The sequence below is a fragment of the Pelodiscus sinensis genome, chromosome 6 (genome assembly GCF_049634645.1).
Source record: "Pelodiscus sinensis isolate JC-2024 chromosome 6, ASM4963464v1, whole genome shotgun sequence".
Classification (NCBI taxonomy): Eukaryota; Metazoa; Chordata; order Testudines; family Trionychidae; genus Pelodiscus; species Pelodiscus sinensis.
In genome coordinates, this window is record NC_134716.1 from 83,539,151 (window position 1) to 83,554,368 (window position 15,218).

General features: G+C 45.7%; 1 long non-coding RNA gene across 1 annotated transcript in view; it reads right to left on the minus strand.

Annotated features, from left to right (window-relative positions):
- Positions 1 to 1,688: 1,688 nt before the first annotated feature.
- Positions 1,689 to 15,218, minus strand: part of LOC142829923 (uncharacterized) — an 88,736-nt gene continuing 75,206 nt past the window's right edge. The window contains exons 3-4 of the long non-coding RNA XR_012904842.1: positions 3,395 to 3,862; positions 1,689 to 1,954 (exon numbers count right to left, since the gene is read on the minus strand). This is a non-coding gene — a long non-coding RNA (uncharacterized LOC142829923). The remainder of the gene's footprint in view (positions 1,955 to 3,394; positions 3,863 to 15,218) is intronic.

Consider the following 15,218-nt stretch of genomic DNA (forward strand, 5'->3'; position numbering starts at 1 on the left):
TGCTGTTTAGACAGCGCCAAATTTCAAAATAAGTTATTTCAAAATTAACTCAAATTGCATAGCTTGTTTTGAGCTCCAGGTGCAATGTAGACACACCCTTAGTAAACAGGCAGTCCTGGTATAGTGTCTGGCACTTACTACTTTCTGATGGATAAGAACCTAAAATCAGGATATTATATTGGAAACATGAGAGAGCTTACTACATCTGAAAAGCAATCACTGGATAATTCCTTCCAGAAAGTTATAAGGCCAGTAATGGCAAAGCAGTGCAAAGGGCATGACAAACACTCAGGTATCATTTTTTTCCTCAATAATATATATAACATGACACACAAAAAACAACAGTAGAGAACATTAAGGTTTGAAAGACAACCACTGAAAAAAGAAGGAAATGCCAGAATGAAGATTACCTTACAAGTGTCCCGTGGGTGTATGCATTATGCTACAATATTTATAGTCTGTAGTGTGTATATGATCACATAAAGATCAAAGTGAAAAAATTCTCAGGTTGCAATATATTGACACACATGGTTCCTCAGCAGCTTCGAACCTATAAATCCACTGCACAGACAGCTGCCATTTAAATTTCTGTAATAAATGGCACTATTGGTAATTTGTCAGTTTCTATCTGGATCAGAATGAGAGGGGGATGACACCCACATTTTGCCAGTCGATTTTGCAGATATTTGCTGACACCAGGTAAATAGTGAAAGTCAGTTGCTCTGTGGGGATGGTTCACATGCAGGCTGATGCCTACGAGGTGCTGTGACAGGATCAAGCATGGTCAATGAGCAAGGAACCTTCAGAGACTGTAGCTATTAAAAAGAGTCTGTGCAAACTGATTTCTCAAAGGCTTATAACAACTCTGCCAAATTTGGGCACATTTTTATGCTGAGGGCAAAACAGAAATCCAACACAAAAGCCAAAATTTCCTGTCCCTGTTCCAAAGCATGGGGGCCCTAAAGCACCTAGGAGAAAAGGGCTCTCTCTCTCTCACTCTTCTTTTTTTAAACAAGAACAAAACACCATATATTCCCCAAAAATATTCAGCTTGAAGCAGACACCCAGCATGGAAAATTTTAGAACAACTGAAAACAGGGTCTTATGGGGATCATAGATTACTGGAACTGGAAGGGACCTTGAGGTCATCGAGGCCAGTCCCTTGCCCTCAAGGCAGGACCAAGCACCGTCTAGATCATCCCTGATAGATTTCTACCCAACCTGCTCTGAAATATCTCCAGTAATGGAGAGTCCACAAGCTCCTTAGGCAAGTTATTCCAGTGTTTAACCACCCTGACAGTTAGGAACTTTTTCCTAAAGTAAAACCTAAACCTCCCTTGCTGCAGTTTAAGTCCATTGCTTCTTGTCCTATCCTCAGAGGCCAAGGAGAACATCCCCCCCCCCCCCCCACCCACCCTGTGACAGTTTTCAGGTATCTAAAAGGGTGTTATGTCCCCCTCTCAGTCTTCTCTTTTCCAAACTGAAAAAGCCCTGTTCTTTCAGTCTTCCCTCATAGCTCATGTCTTTAGATTAGACATAGATTAGACCTCTAATCATTTTTGTTGCCCAGAACTGGAACAATACTCTAATTGAGGCCTAATCAGTGCAGAATAGAGGGGAAGACACTTCTTGTGTCTTGCTCACAACACTCTTGTTAATGCATCCCAGAATGGTGTTTGCTTGTTGGGAAGTACTGGGAAAGCTTAATAGGTACTGATACCAGCTTGCCTATGATATTTAATTTCACCACAAAGTGTGCAAAAGATATTTTGAATTTTGTTGGTCTTCATGGCATGTTGTGTCACACTATTAAGAATCAAGAAGCTCTTAATTACATTGAACAGTCAAATGAATGAGATTAAAAACTCACCTGCACTTGATTTTTCAGAGGTAATGTGGCTCAGAGCATCTTGTTAATGGCACTTCAGTTCAACAGCTGTTCAGTGCATCAGACCTATATGTATATAGAAGGAACCCAAAAATATTTAACAACTGACTAATCTCACTTCAGACATTTTAATGCATGCTGACATTCTGCAGACTTATGAATTAATACATCTGTCTACTCCATTAGTGAGGCCTTCTGTCTCATGTGCACCAACTGCAGGGTCTGAACATTCATATTGCCTCTTTCAAATTCCTCTGAGGTGAAATTCACTCAGACACCAGCAGAAAGCCCCTTGCAATATTTAAGTATCTCCCAGTGGGACTGCATGGAAGGCATAGAATAGCAATACAATCTGTTCCATGCACATTACAAAGGGAGCCTCCATGCTTAGTACTAGGTTTATAATGACACCTATGTCTTTAACAGTGGCCCTGGACTAGCCCAAAGTCCCATTTGCACCATGGTCAAACTGCAATGCAAGTGCTTCTCCACCCTTGGCCCCTCCATTCCGCGGTCCTCTCAGCAGGCTGGCCTGCCAAGAAATTCTCCCTATCCCTTCCGTACCACCCACTGGCTCCTTTCTACCACCTGGCCCCTCTGAACCCACCCACTTGCTCCTGTCAGGCAGCCAAGATGAGTGCTTCTCTCTGCCAGTGATGGAGATGGAGAGGGACCCTCAGCTGCTGCCACTCCAGACCCCATTCTCTCTTCATCAGCGCATATGGCTTAGAGTGAATGGGGCGGGGCAGTGGCTGGCTCAGTGGGGGTTGCCAGACCTCCAGGAGTGTCCTGGACACCACAAATTACCTGTAATTAAAGATTAATCTTCATGTTTTGTGATGAAACCTCCAGAAATATATCCATCCAAAACTGGCAGCCTTACTCAGAGGTCTGAGTCAGGGATTTCTAGCTGCTGTGTGCTGCAGACAGCAGGGCTCTGATGGGGCAGCTGTGCAGATTGCATGGCCACCACACACACCTTCCTCCCTGGGCTCTTGCGTGTCTGGCAGCCTTGGGGCTCTTCTGCCCCATGGACCAACTCTGGCCCTGCCATCATTTGAAAGCAGAAGCCTGGGATCATAGGGGCATGGTCTCAGACCATGCTGGGCAGAAGGCAGCACTGACACCAGCTGGATGGGCACCTCTACCAGGGGGCGTTCTGTGCTCCAGATAATCCACCTCAGTGAGCCCAATTGTCCCTCCTCCCATCAGCACCCTGGGGGGGGGGAAGGTTCACCTAGCATCTGCTACTAATGCACCTCAGGGAGAATGGATCTTCCCTGGAATCCCTTGCCTCATTCCTCTTCCCCAGTACCCTTGGGGAGACAGCACCAATACCCTCCCAATAACACCCCGGGGGAAAACCCAACTCTCCCTACCCCATTCCCCTACAAAGTGCCCCTGGGAGACATGGATCTCCCCCTAGCACTCTGTGCTCCATCTCCCCCACCATTTCCCCAGGGGGAGACTTTAACCCCCCTGCCCCTCCAACCTTCCTTTGCCCACCTGTACTCCAGGTCTAGAGGGAAATTGCATTTGGCCAAACTGGAACCAGGTGTGGCTTGGCAAGGTTCAGTTTGGTTTGGAGGCAAATCAGAGCAGACTGACAGCAGGGAGTGGCTTTGGAATGCAGAGTCAGAAAGTGGGTTGGCTGAAGAGTTGGGAGGTGGTGTTTCAGCAACAGCGGTTAAGGAGGACTTGTTCTGGTAGGTACTGGCATGATACAGGTCAAAAGGAGTCTGAGCTGGTTCAAGCTGGGAATGGGGTGTGAGCCACTCTGGGGGTTTTGGTCAAGGAAGTGATATGAATCTGGTCCAGTGTGGTCTGGAGGTATATGGGTCTGGTGTAGTTCAGGCTAGGGATGGATGTGGGTCTGCTCCAGTTTGGTCTGGGTAAGATGGTTGAGCTGGTCCAGTTTGGAGGGTTGGCTTGGTCTTTTGGAGATACAGCTGGTCCTGATTCTAGTCTCTTTGCCTAGGGAGAAGGATTAGTGAGACTAACACATTTTATTTATAGAGACATTCATACTAAAGTTTTTCAAATTTTTTATTTTTAAAACATTTAACATAGTTTTAAAAATTTGCTCTAATTTCATACAATAATTTAATATGAGCTCTGATAGCTCATCCTTCACACTTCTCATATGACCTAGTATTATGGTTCCCCTTTAGTGGATTATGGGTTACCAACTTTCTCATCGCAAAAAACTCAGCATCCTTGGCCCACCTGCTCCCTTGACAAGGTTTGAAGTGCAGGAGGAGAGTATAGACTGCAGGCTCTGGGGGGAATTTGGGTGTGGAAGGGGATTCAGGGTAGATTTGGGATGTAGGAGTGATTGTGGGGTGCAGGCTCTCGGAGGGGGGCTCAGGGCAGGAAGTTGGGGATGTGGGCTACAGCTGGGCAGCACTTACCTCAAGTGGCTCCTAGAAGCAGCCAGCATGTCCCCACCATCCACTTACTGTCCTTACTCCCAGACAGCCCTGGGGATAAGGGAAACACATGGAACCTCCCTTGCTGCCCTTGCATCTATGGACTGCAGAGACTGGAGCTGTGTGGAGCTAGGGTGGGCAGGCAGGCTGTGCCACTGGTTGGACTATTAGTGGCCCAGGCAACAGTGCTGCCTGGAGCTGCCAGTGTCCCTTTTCAACCCTAGGCTGGAGTTTTGGCCAGCTTTGGCTTTTGTTAGGTGTTTTGATGCACTGTGTTTTATTCTGTTTTTTTTTCTTTTAGAATTCATTTTATTTATTAGTGTGTGCTTTTTTGCCGTAAGACCTTTGCTGGTATCTGAATAGCTGGCATTTCCATCTGTGCCCTGAACTTTTAAATATAACCTGTGCAGCTGTGTGCTGTGCCATAAACATCTCCTGTGATGAACTCCTCTCTTTTGCAATCATTCCCCTATGACGTCTCATGAATATGTTTGGAGCCCACAAAATGTAAATTCAGCCCTGTCCCATGCTGGCCTACATGGAACTGACACACAGAGGACTGCTAGAGGTAAGTCCATGGAGAGGCCACTGGATCCACTCATATTAAAACAGGATTTTGAGGACAAAATATGTAAGTTGGGGGACTAACCTGGTCTAGAAAAGCCCTAGCGTTGGGCTGGAGGCTGCAAAATGTGGCTTCAAGAAATCTTTTCCAGGGACACTGGAACAATCTGAATAGAGAAAGCTATTGAGCTAAATGGTTAACCACTATAGAATAGAAACCACCTCTAGCCATGGTGTGCAGCAGGATCCCCCTCACTCCTACTTCTAGAACCTACTTAATCCCACCTGTCACCATTCTCTGTTTCACTAAAAGCTGTTCAGTTAAAGATCTCAGTCTAAAAGCACTGAACACATAGATGCCTAAAACTATGACAATATCCTAGAAATGCTCCTTTAAGATCAAATCTTTTTTCTCCACAAATGAAGTATATTAGGTTGTGTTCCTAGTAAATGAATATAAACATACCCTGAATAACATGCATAGTCTAAGCAATAGCTCTATAACTAAAAAACTACTTTAAAACAAATTTCATAGGAATCTGTTAGGCATGACCTGAAATAAAAGGAAGTCACTTCATCTAATCTGACCAGGAAAAACAGTGCAGAGCAAAGGCACATGAAAGTGAATGCCTAGCCCTAGTCAGATGCAATTTTCTACAGTTGTGGGGGAAGGGTCATGCAGCAAAAGAGCTCGTGATGACTGTAGATAAGTTGTGGATAAAACTTGGAGACTAGCTAAGAGTTTAGACTTGTGCTTTACATTGAAGTCTCATTCCTGCAAGAAAACTGGGGTGATTATTTAGTAGTTTGAACTAAATGAAAAGAAGCAAGCTACCAAATGGTTGATAAAATCATTTAATTAAGGCATTCAAAATTAGGCACCTAAGCAGCATTAACTGGTAGTGAGATATTCTTTACTGAGTTATATGAGGAGGATAGAGGAATTTTTCTATTTGTTTTTGTTCTAAATTGTGATGAGAAGATGAAATACCAACACTTTTTAGGGAATTAAAATCATTTAAAAATTGAGATCTGGAAATGTCTAACATGTTGTTTTGACATTTCCGATACTAATAGAACATTCTGAGATTCCTGAATTTAAAAAAGTCTGATTTTGGTTGTCAGAGCAAAACAACTGATGCATTTTAGGTTTCTGCCTGACCCATTCCTCAGAACAGATGTAGTGCCTCATGTCTGTCCCCTGCCAGAGTACATTGTTTTCAGCTTAGAAAAGAGGAGACGAAAGGGGGAAATGAAAAAGGTCTATAAAACTATGACTGGTGTGGAGAAAGTAAATAAGGAAAAGTTCTTTACTTGCTCCCATAACAGATGATAGGTTTAAAACAAACAAAAAGTAGTATTTATTCACACATCATAGTCAACTTGTAGAATGCCTTGGCAGAGGACTTTGTGAAGACCTGGTTTTTAATAGAATTAAAAAAAGAACTAGACAAATTCATGGAGGTTAGGTCCATCAATGGCTATTAACCAGGATGCGTAAGAATGGTGTCTAGCCACTGAATGTCAGAAACTGGGAATGGATGATAGGAGAAGAATTGCTTGATGATAACTTGTTCTGTTCATTTCCTCTGGGGCACCTAGCATTAGTTAATATTGGAAGACAAGATACTGGGCCAGATGGACCTTTAGTCTGATCCAGTATAACTGTTCTTGTGTTCTTAACCAAAAGGTCCTCCCAGGATAGGAAACGTTGCTAATTGCACTTGCATACCTAGAATTTGCAAGATGTGCTCACTGAACCATAGCAGTGCTTTGAATGTAGAAGCAGTGCACTATTCTCACAGTGTTGTGTGCAATCACTTCATATGCTCTTGTTTTAGATGTGCTAATTAAAGCACTAGCTGGTATTTCCACCATAAATATTTTTATTTCTAATATTTTTGTCTTCACTTTATTTTTCTTCCAATTTCTTGATGTGCAATCATTTTCATTCTAATTATTCCAAATCTCACTGCTAAGAATAACCTTAGTGATTCTAATTCAGTTCTTCCTAAACAGCTGAAGAGTTCAGATTTGGCAACAAGGAGGTTAGTCTGGCTCACACATTTCTTTTTTCAATTCACATCATCCCAAACATGCAGGACAGTATCCCATCATGGAGGGCCCTGCTAGTGAAATGCAAATGATGAACATGCATTGAGTGTGGCAACTGAGTTGCTATACCAAACCAGTATTCAAAATTATAGAGTCAAGTCATTTCCTAACATAAGTACAGTGAAAAGCAAAGCAACAAAGTAAATGACAAATAAAAGTTTCGAAAATCAAGTCTGAAAAAGATATTCTGATTGAATAAAACTGATTGAAACACCAGATAAGCCATTCTACTGACTTTGAGAATCTTAAGCATCCTCAAGTAACCTAATGTGGTTTAAATTATTTTAGGCCTTAAAGCAATTTTAGCTGGAGATGAGTAAACCTCATGGAATTTGAATTTTAGGCTACATCTTCTCTGTGGAGGTATTTTGGGATATAGTAAGTATCCCAAAATAGCTATTCCATGTCTTTTCAGTGTGCCCGGTATTTCAAAATATAATGGGCTCGCTCTTCTGATATACCAGTAAACCTTGTTCCATTAGGGTTAAGGCACATTTTGAAATAGCACTTAATTGTGTAATTTGGTGCTATGTAGACAAGGAAACTGTGAGGAGAGGGAAAGGCACTTAAACTGTGTAACTCCAATTAGAGCAGGGCTGGCCAACCCGCAGCTCTCAAGCTGCATGCGGCTCTTTGGTTAAAGAAATGCTGCTCATGTTCTGAGCTGTGCACTTGGACTGCTCACAGCTTGCTGCTCTGCACACGTGCCCCAGCGCCTGGAGAGAAAAGTGCATAGCAACTCTGGGACTCAGGCATTGGGTTAGAGCAGTGGGAGGGAGTGTGCCTGGCTCTGGGGGATGTGTATTGGGTTAATGCAAGGGGCTCGGTGTGCCTGGCTGTGGCGGAGAGGATGGGGTTTGGGTTAGAATGGGGGGTAGGGATGGGGCATTTTGTGTACTATATCTATATAGAGATATGTAAAAATAAATATATAATACGTGTCTCTTTGCACTTTATCCGCAGCTATTTTGGCTCTTCATCTCTAAATGGTTGGCCACCTCTGCATTAGAGGATGCAGAACAGAAGAGGGAAGGACTAGGCCATGTAAGAAACAGGTTGCACAAGAGACGGAAAGTGGGCAGAGGGATGCCTGTACGGCATAATGGGCACTAGGAGTAGCAGAGGACAGGCACGTGTGGCATTCCAAACCAACACTTGGAGGAGGAAGGACAAGGGTCAAAGTGGTGCCCCCTTGCTATATTGCTGCTCCTAGTGGCCATTAGGCCATACCAACAATCCCGTGGCCTCTTGGCCCTTAGGCAGCAGAGCTGCCCCTAACTCCTCTGGCACCTTCTCTATCCCATTCTGGGTGTTGTGTAGTATAGCTGCTGCCCTTTGACTCTCTCAGTCCGCGGCCCCTACTGCCCATTGACTCTGAAGAGCAGAAAGGGCGGCTGTACTGCATAACACCCACTATAGGAGGCAGAAGCTTTCAAGGGAATAAGGGGCAGCAATGCTAAGTAATGGGGAACAGAGGCGGAAGAGAGGGCAAACAAACCCCTGACCTGCGTAATGGCAACAAGGGGCCAGAGAAGACGGAAGCCGACAGGGGCAGCTATATTATGCATTAAGGGCCTGACAGGAAGGACAGAGTGAAGGAGAAAGTGTACAAAGGACAGAAGAGGCGGAAAGAGGGTGTTATGTTGCCCTGGTGGACACTAGGGGCTGCAGAGAGTGAAAGAAGGGATGGACAAGGTCAACGGCCTAAAAGGCCCTGAGGGAATTAGAGGAGGAAAGTGTTGAAAAGGACAGCTATGCAGCAGAATGGGCAAGAAGGCAGAAGGCAAAGAGGGGAACAATGTGATCGGCCTGTAGAAGGGGTAATGACAGACTAACATCAGTGAGGGGCAGCTTTAATGAATAAAGGGCCTGAGGGGAAGGAGGAAGAGAGTGAAAAGGGGAAGGTAGACATATCCTGAATAATGGTCACTAGGGCCTACAGAGGGAACAAATGGGGAAAGGGATATCTATAGTTTTTAATGGGTACGAGAAGTATAAGATGGTGAAAGGATCAAGGAGCAGCTATATTAGGAAGGGCATGAGGGCCACCAGAAAGGGGAAATGGGCAATACAGCTTCCCTGTCCCCTCCTCAGAGTCAACGGGCAGTAGGGGCTGCAGATTGAGGAGGCGAAAAAGCCGCTAAACTACCTTTTAACACCCAGTAGGGGATGCAGAGGCTCAAAGGGGAGTCAGGGAGGATAGGCTGTGTAATGGGCAACAGATTCAGTAAAGAGAAAAGTGGGAAAAGGAGTGCCAATATTGCACAACCAGCGCTGTGGGCAGGGCGGGGAGTGGGGCACCAATAACAGGCAGCTATGCTGCAAAAAGGGGTGGAAGGTGCAGCAGAGAATGAAGGGCGACCAGGGGCCACTACACCGCACAACGGCCAGTAAAAAAAGGGCTGCCTAACATGCATTAGGGATAAGCAGACAGAGAAAGGGAGGGGAAGGAGTGGCCAGCCTAGTTAATAGCCAGTAGAGTGTGAAGATGCTACTATACCACACAACGGGCACTAGAGGTAGTAGACTGAGGAGAAGAAAGAGCAAGTTCTAATGCATACGAGGCATTTCTGAGGGCAAGAAAGTGGGACAGTGAAAGGGTGAGATAGAGAAGAAGTGGGGGAAGTTGGGAATAGCTCAGAATGGCCACCAGGGGCAGCAGACTGGGAAGAAGACAGATCGCTTATACTGCATAATGGATGCTAGGGGCAGGAGAGAGTTCAAGAGGGGAAGAGTCTCCCATAGTACATTTCTGCTCCTAGTTCCCACTATGAAGAACTCATCCTTTTACACCTCTATACATCATACTGGTAGTTATTCGCTGTAACTGCCCTATCCCAGCCTCAGGATTAATGGTTACTAAGCGAGGGACACCGTGAAAGAAGAACAGATAGTTCTACTGGCAGGAGAAATAAGGCATGAAATGTTGTAGCCTTACAATTCTTCTGCTCTAGTCCACAATGAGTGGTTCTCAATTTCATTATCATGTTCATTTGCAGGCACCACATTTTATTAAAGGTGTTGGCCAACTGGAGAGTGTCCAGAGAATAACATCAAAAATAGCTGCAAGGTCTAGACAACAGCCCCATGAGGAAACAAAGAAAAAACCCTGAATTTGTTTAGTCTAAAGAAAAAAAGGTGAAAGGGTGGAAAGTGCATAAACAGGCACTAGGAGAACAATAGCCTGATGAGGCAGAGACAGTAAATCAGCTTTATGGGCACTAGGAGACCAAGACTGGGGATCAGGGACAGCAATGCAGCCTAAACAGGCACAAAGGGTAGCAATAGCTGGGGGTCAAGAATGGAACAGAGCCCAATGAGAGCTAGAAGGAGCAATTGCGAGGATCAGGGACAGTAGTGCAGGTTAATGGCCACTAGGGGTATGTGTCGACTACATCTCTCTTTTGACAGGGGGGTGTAAATTAGGCACTTTGAAATCGCAAATGAAGCCAGGATTTGAATTTCCCTTGCTTCATTTGCATAATTATGTCATGGCGCTCTTTTGAAAAAGCGCTCTTTTGAAAGTAAAGCTACAGTCCAGACGCGGTTCTTTCGAAAAGGGAAGGCTTTTTCGAAAGATCCTGTAAACCGCAAAAAATGAGGTTTATGGGATCTTTCGAAAAAGGCGTCTATTTTCTAAAGAACCACATCTAGACTGAGGTTTTACTTTCGAAAGAGCGCTTTTTCAAAAGAGTGCCATGACGCGATTATGCAAATTAAGCAAGGGAAATTCAAATCCTGGCTTCATTTGCAATTTTGAAGTGCCTAATTTACATCCCTCTGTCAAAAGAGGGATGTAGTCTACACACACCCCTTAGGGGCAGAACTAACTGGGGGAGGCATGGACAGCAATACAGCCTAAGAGGCACAAAGGGGCGCAATGGCTGGGGAAGACACAGACTGCAATATAGCCAAAGGACACTAGGGGGAGCAACGGTGTTGGAACAGCTATAGAGCCAAATAGGTGTGAGGCTTAGCAATGGCTACAGCTCACAGATAGTAATACAGCTTAATGCGCACTAGAGGCAGCAATGCCTGGGATGGACGGACAGAAATACAGCTATGCCCCACAACATTCACTAAGGGGTGTAGAGATGAAAATGGGTAAAGGAGTGATTATATAGCACTAAGGGGTGGAGAAAGGGACAGCTATACTGTCAAATGGAAACTAAGGGCTGCAGAGGCTCGAAGGAGGGAAAGGCATGTTCATTTCCTAAAGAGAATTAGAGGTAGGAGAGGATAGGGTGCTGAAAGGGGCAGTAAATCTCCAAAAACCCTGGGTAGAAGCAGGTGAAAAAGGGGAAAGGGTCTCCAACACCACATTTCTGCCCATAGTGCCTATTATGTACAATGACCGGCACCATTCTTCCCCATGTTACCTTCTCCATGCCATACTGGCTGAGTGCAATATAGCTACAGCTCCTAAGGACACTAGCAGCAGCAAAAGATTAAAGGGGCAGCTATACTGAAAAAGACTGAGAAGAAGCAGAGAGAGAAATTGGAAAAGGAGCAACTATACTGCTTAAATAGGAGTGAGAGGGGATGAAAGGGGAGGCTACTTCCTAAAACAGGGGTGTTAGGTGTAGTAGACACTAAGCAGTGCAAAGGAGAAGCTATACAGCCTAAAAGTCATTAATGGCAGGAAATAGAGTGAAAAGCAGCAGCCTTACCATAATTCTTCTGTTCTAGCCCACAGTGTTCCAGGGAGTGAAGAGCTAGAAAAAGCACCTGTGAGGGAACACTGAAAAAAACTGGGTTACTTTGGAGAACAAATGGTGAAAAGGTGGGAAATTAAAAAGCATTAAAAAGCACTCGGGGCAGCAATGGGTAGGGGCCTGATAGCAATATGCTTTAATGCTCACCAGGGGAACCAATGGCTAAGGGTCAGGGATAGCAATACAGCCTAATGGGCACTAGAGGCAGAAATGGCTGGTGGGATGGGGCACAAACAGCAATATTGCCTAACAAGCACTCGGGGCAGTAGTGGCTGGGGTCAGGAACAACAATAAGCTTAAAGGGTAATAGGTGCAGCAATGCCACAAGGCCAGGCAGAAAAAATACAACCAACTGAAAGAGCATTGGAGACAGCAATACCTGGAGGGTCAGGGGAGCAACAGAGTTTAAATAGGGGCAGCAATATAGCCTAAGGTGCACTAGGAACAGCAATGCCTGGGATGGAGGCACAGAAATTCAGCTTAATGGTCACTAAAGGCAGCAGTGACTGGTGAGCAAATATGGCAAAAGAGCCTATAGGTCTCTAAGGGCACCAGAGGATGAGGGGAATAGGGAAGACTGCATTGTGCAACAGTCGCTTATATGGGCCACGCCCCCAGCACTACCAGGAAGCAGAACGCCGCTGCGACACCCAACTTCCCAGGCCTCCCCAAGGGGAAGGAGGAGAGCACCGCCACGACACCCAACCTCCCAGACCCCAGGAGTACCGGGGCAGCGCTAGGCAGGATCCAGGCCCAAGATGGGGGCAGGATCCAGGGCAGAGGTAGGTTGGGCCAGGCCCAAGAATACTCCCAGAATAGCTACTGGGAACGAGACATCCAAGTCCCAGCTACTCCCAAAAAACCTTTTCTTTCTCTGATCCCTGGAGTCACAGATGTGGTCTACCCTTATCAGGTTCACCGAAGCAAATAGCTGTTGAGTCGTGCAGCCGGTCCTTTTATATTTCCCAGATAGGCTCGGATTGGCTGCTTTCTGAAGCCTTTTTGTTATTGGAAGGATTACACGCTGCCTCTCTCTGATTGGCTGATTTGCACAAGCCTCTCTTGGTCACATGGAGGACTTGTGCCCATTCATATGATATAATCATTCTTTCCTCCCCAGGGAAGAGCCAGTTCCCATATCAAACTGCAGGAGTCTTTTGAACTTTAAATGTTGTTCTCAGACACTAGTGTAAATCTGAACTAGCTCCTCTGATTTGGAATAGTTACATACATGTAACTAAAAGCTGTTTGTCCCTTGCTGTCTATTATAATTTATTTAAGGGATTAATTAGTTGCCAGGTTGTGGATCTCCCTCCCATATTATATCCCACATTTGTAGGTCTCATTGGCATACACTGAAGTTTCGCCTTCAAGTACACAATGATGTAAGGCAATTGGTGATATCCCAGCTTGCTTTCATCTCCATGGGAGATTTCTGCAGGGAATTATCTTTCGCGTATACTCTAAATTCCAAAAGATGCAGCTTTTAATGCTGTGAAGTTTTCTTGCCCTACATTTACCCTCTCCTTTTGGTCTTCATCCCCTTTTCTTCTACTTGCAGTTTTTTTCTCTCCCCCCACCCTCCTTATTTTCTAGAACAAACTCAGGAAAACACACATGCCAAGCAATACAATTCTGCAATGGAAAAAAGCAGAGCAAAACAAAACCAGACAAATCTGTTAAGAGGGTCTCCCTGATGTGGCTGATGGAACCTACGGGTAGCAGGCTCTAAGAACGCATATTGGTTTAACAACAGTTCACCTAACAGGTGGTATGGTGGAATTACATACAGCAGAAAGCTACCGGTGCAGGCCTTGCCAATGTGCCCTGGTCTCAGGGAATGGCATCCCAGGGAAGTTCAACTCCACACACGCCCTCCCCTTCATGACCACTGTCTTGGCCATGCAACGTCAGAGTCTTCCAGAGCCCGACAGCCGCCCTGCCATTTCACACACTCCTGCCCCTCGCTTCCTTAGTGCTATATAGACACCACTAGTCTTTACCCATTTTCACCTCCCTACGCCTTTAGTGAGTAACGTGCAGTATAGAGCTGTATTGCTGCCCCTAGTGGCCATTAGGCTGCATTGCTGTCTCTGAGCCCCCAACCCCATTGCTGCCCCCTGATGCCGTTTAGGATGAATCGCTGTCTGTGCCTTTCCCAGCTATTGCTTCCCCTTCGTAGCCATTGGGCTGTACTACTGTCCCTGAACCACAGCCATTGCTCCTCCTAGTGCCCATTCAACTGTATTGCTGTCCCTGACCCATAGCCGTTGCTGCCCCTTGTGCCTCTTTAGGCTGCATTGTCATCCCTGACCCCCCAGCCTCTGGTCCCCTAGTGCCCACAACATCCTGTCCCCCGCCCTGATCCTGGGGCAGGCCCCATCGTCTAGCCCCTGTCTGGCCTCAGGAAGGGCTTGAGGTGCCCCCCCCCCCCGTTCTGCTGCAGCATGGGTAGGAGGGGAGGCCACGAAACGGCTGTGGCAATCTTGGCCTGGCGCCCCTTGTCCAGCCACTGCTGCCCATATGGAGCAGCCCAGCACCAGCCAGGTAAGGTAATCCAATCCCAGGGCCCTCCCACATACTCTGCTTCCCATACCCAGACTCCAGCCTTGCCTCCTGCACCTCCCACACAGCCCAACCCCCTTGGCCCTAAGCCCCTCATATACTCCAACTCTAACTCCTGCATCTCCGGCAGCAGCAGCAAAAGTCCCATTAAATAAAGTCTGTGAATACAATGTTTCATTTATGCTATTATTAATCTGTCACGTTATTGGATTCTAAAGATCACTGTTGCACTGATGGGGGTGGGAGGGCTGTTTGCCCCAAAAGTCTGTACAAAGGAGGGGGTCATGTGACATGTTGCATGAAGCTTATGTTCTACTAATTCTGTTTATGCTCTTCATGTGCTTGTATAATATCTGTATGTGGAGTTGTAAACATGTACTCTGTTGATGCTGGGAAATTCTCTGTCTGAGACAGAGCAATAGGAAAAGAATATTCAGACAGTGGCTATGCTAATTAGCAAAGAGACAACGGATCTCTAAGTGCCAATATACACCTGAGGAATGTGACTGATACCTGCAAACCATCCAGGGCATAATGGCTGCCAGCATGTGAAAAAGAGATAGGTCACTCAACCATGTGACCTGCTCTGGCCAGGAGGATGCCAGAAGAGGTATATAAGCACCATGTGGCACCCTCCATCTTGTCTTCAGTTCAGCTCCTGATCCCAGATGCAGCCTTGCAGAGAACAACGAGCCGGAAAGAACTGTGGACCCATCCCGACATAGGATGTACACCAGAGACTTACAAGATAGCAATTTATAACATCTCTGCTAAGAGCCTATATTGAGAACTTGGTGATTCAATGCATGTAATGTACTCTTCTTAACAACCTTACTCTCATGCTTTTCTTTCTTTTAGTGATAAAACTTTAGATTTTAGATTCTAAAGGATTGGCTCAGCGAGAGCTTGTAGGTAAGATCCAGAGTGTAAATTGACTGGGAA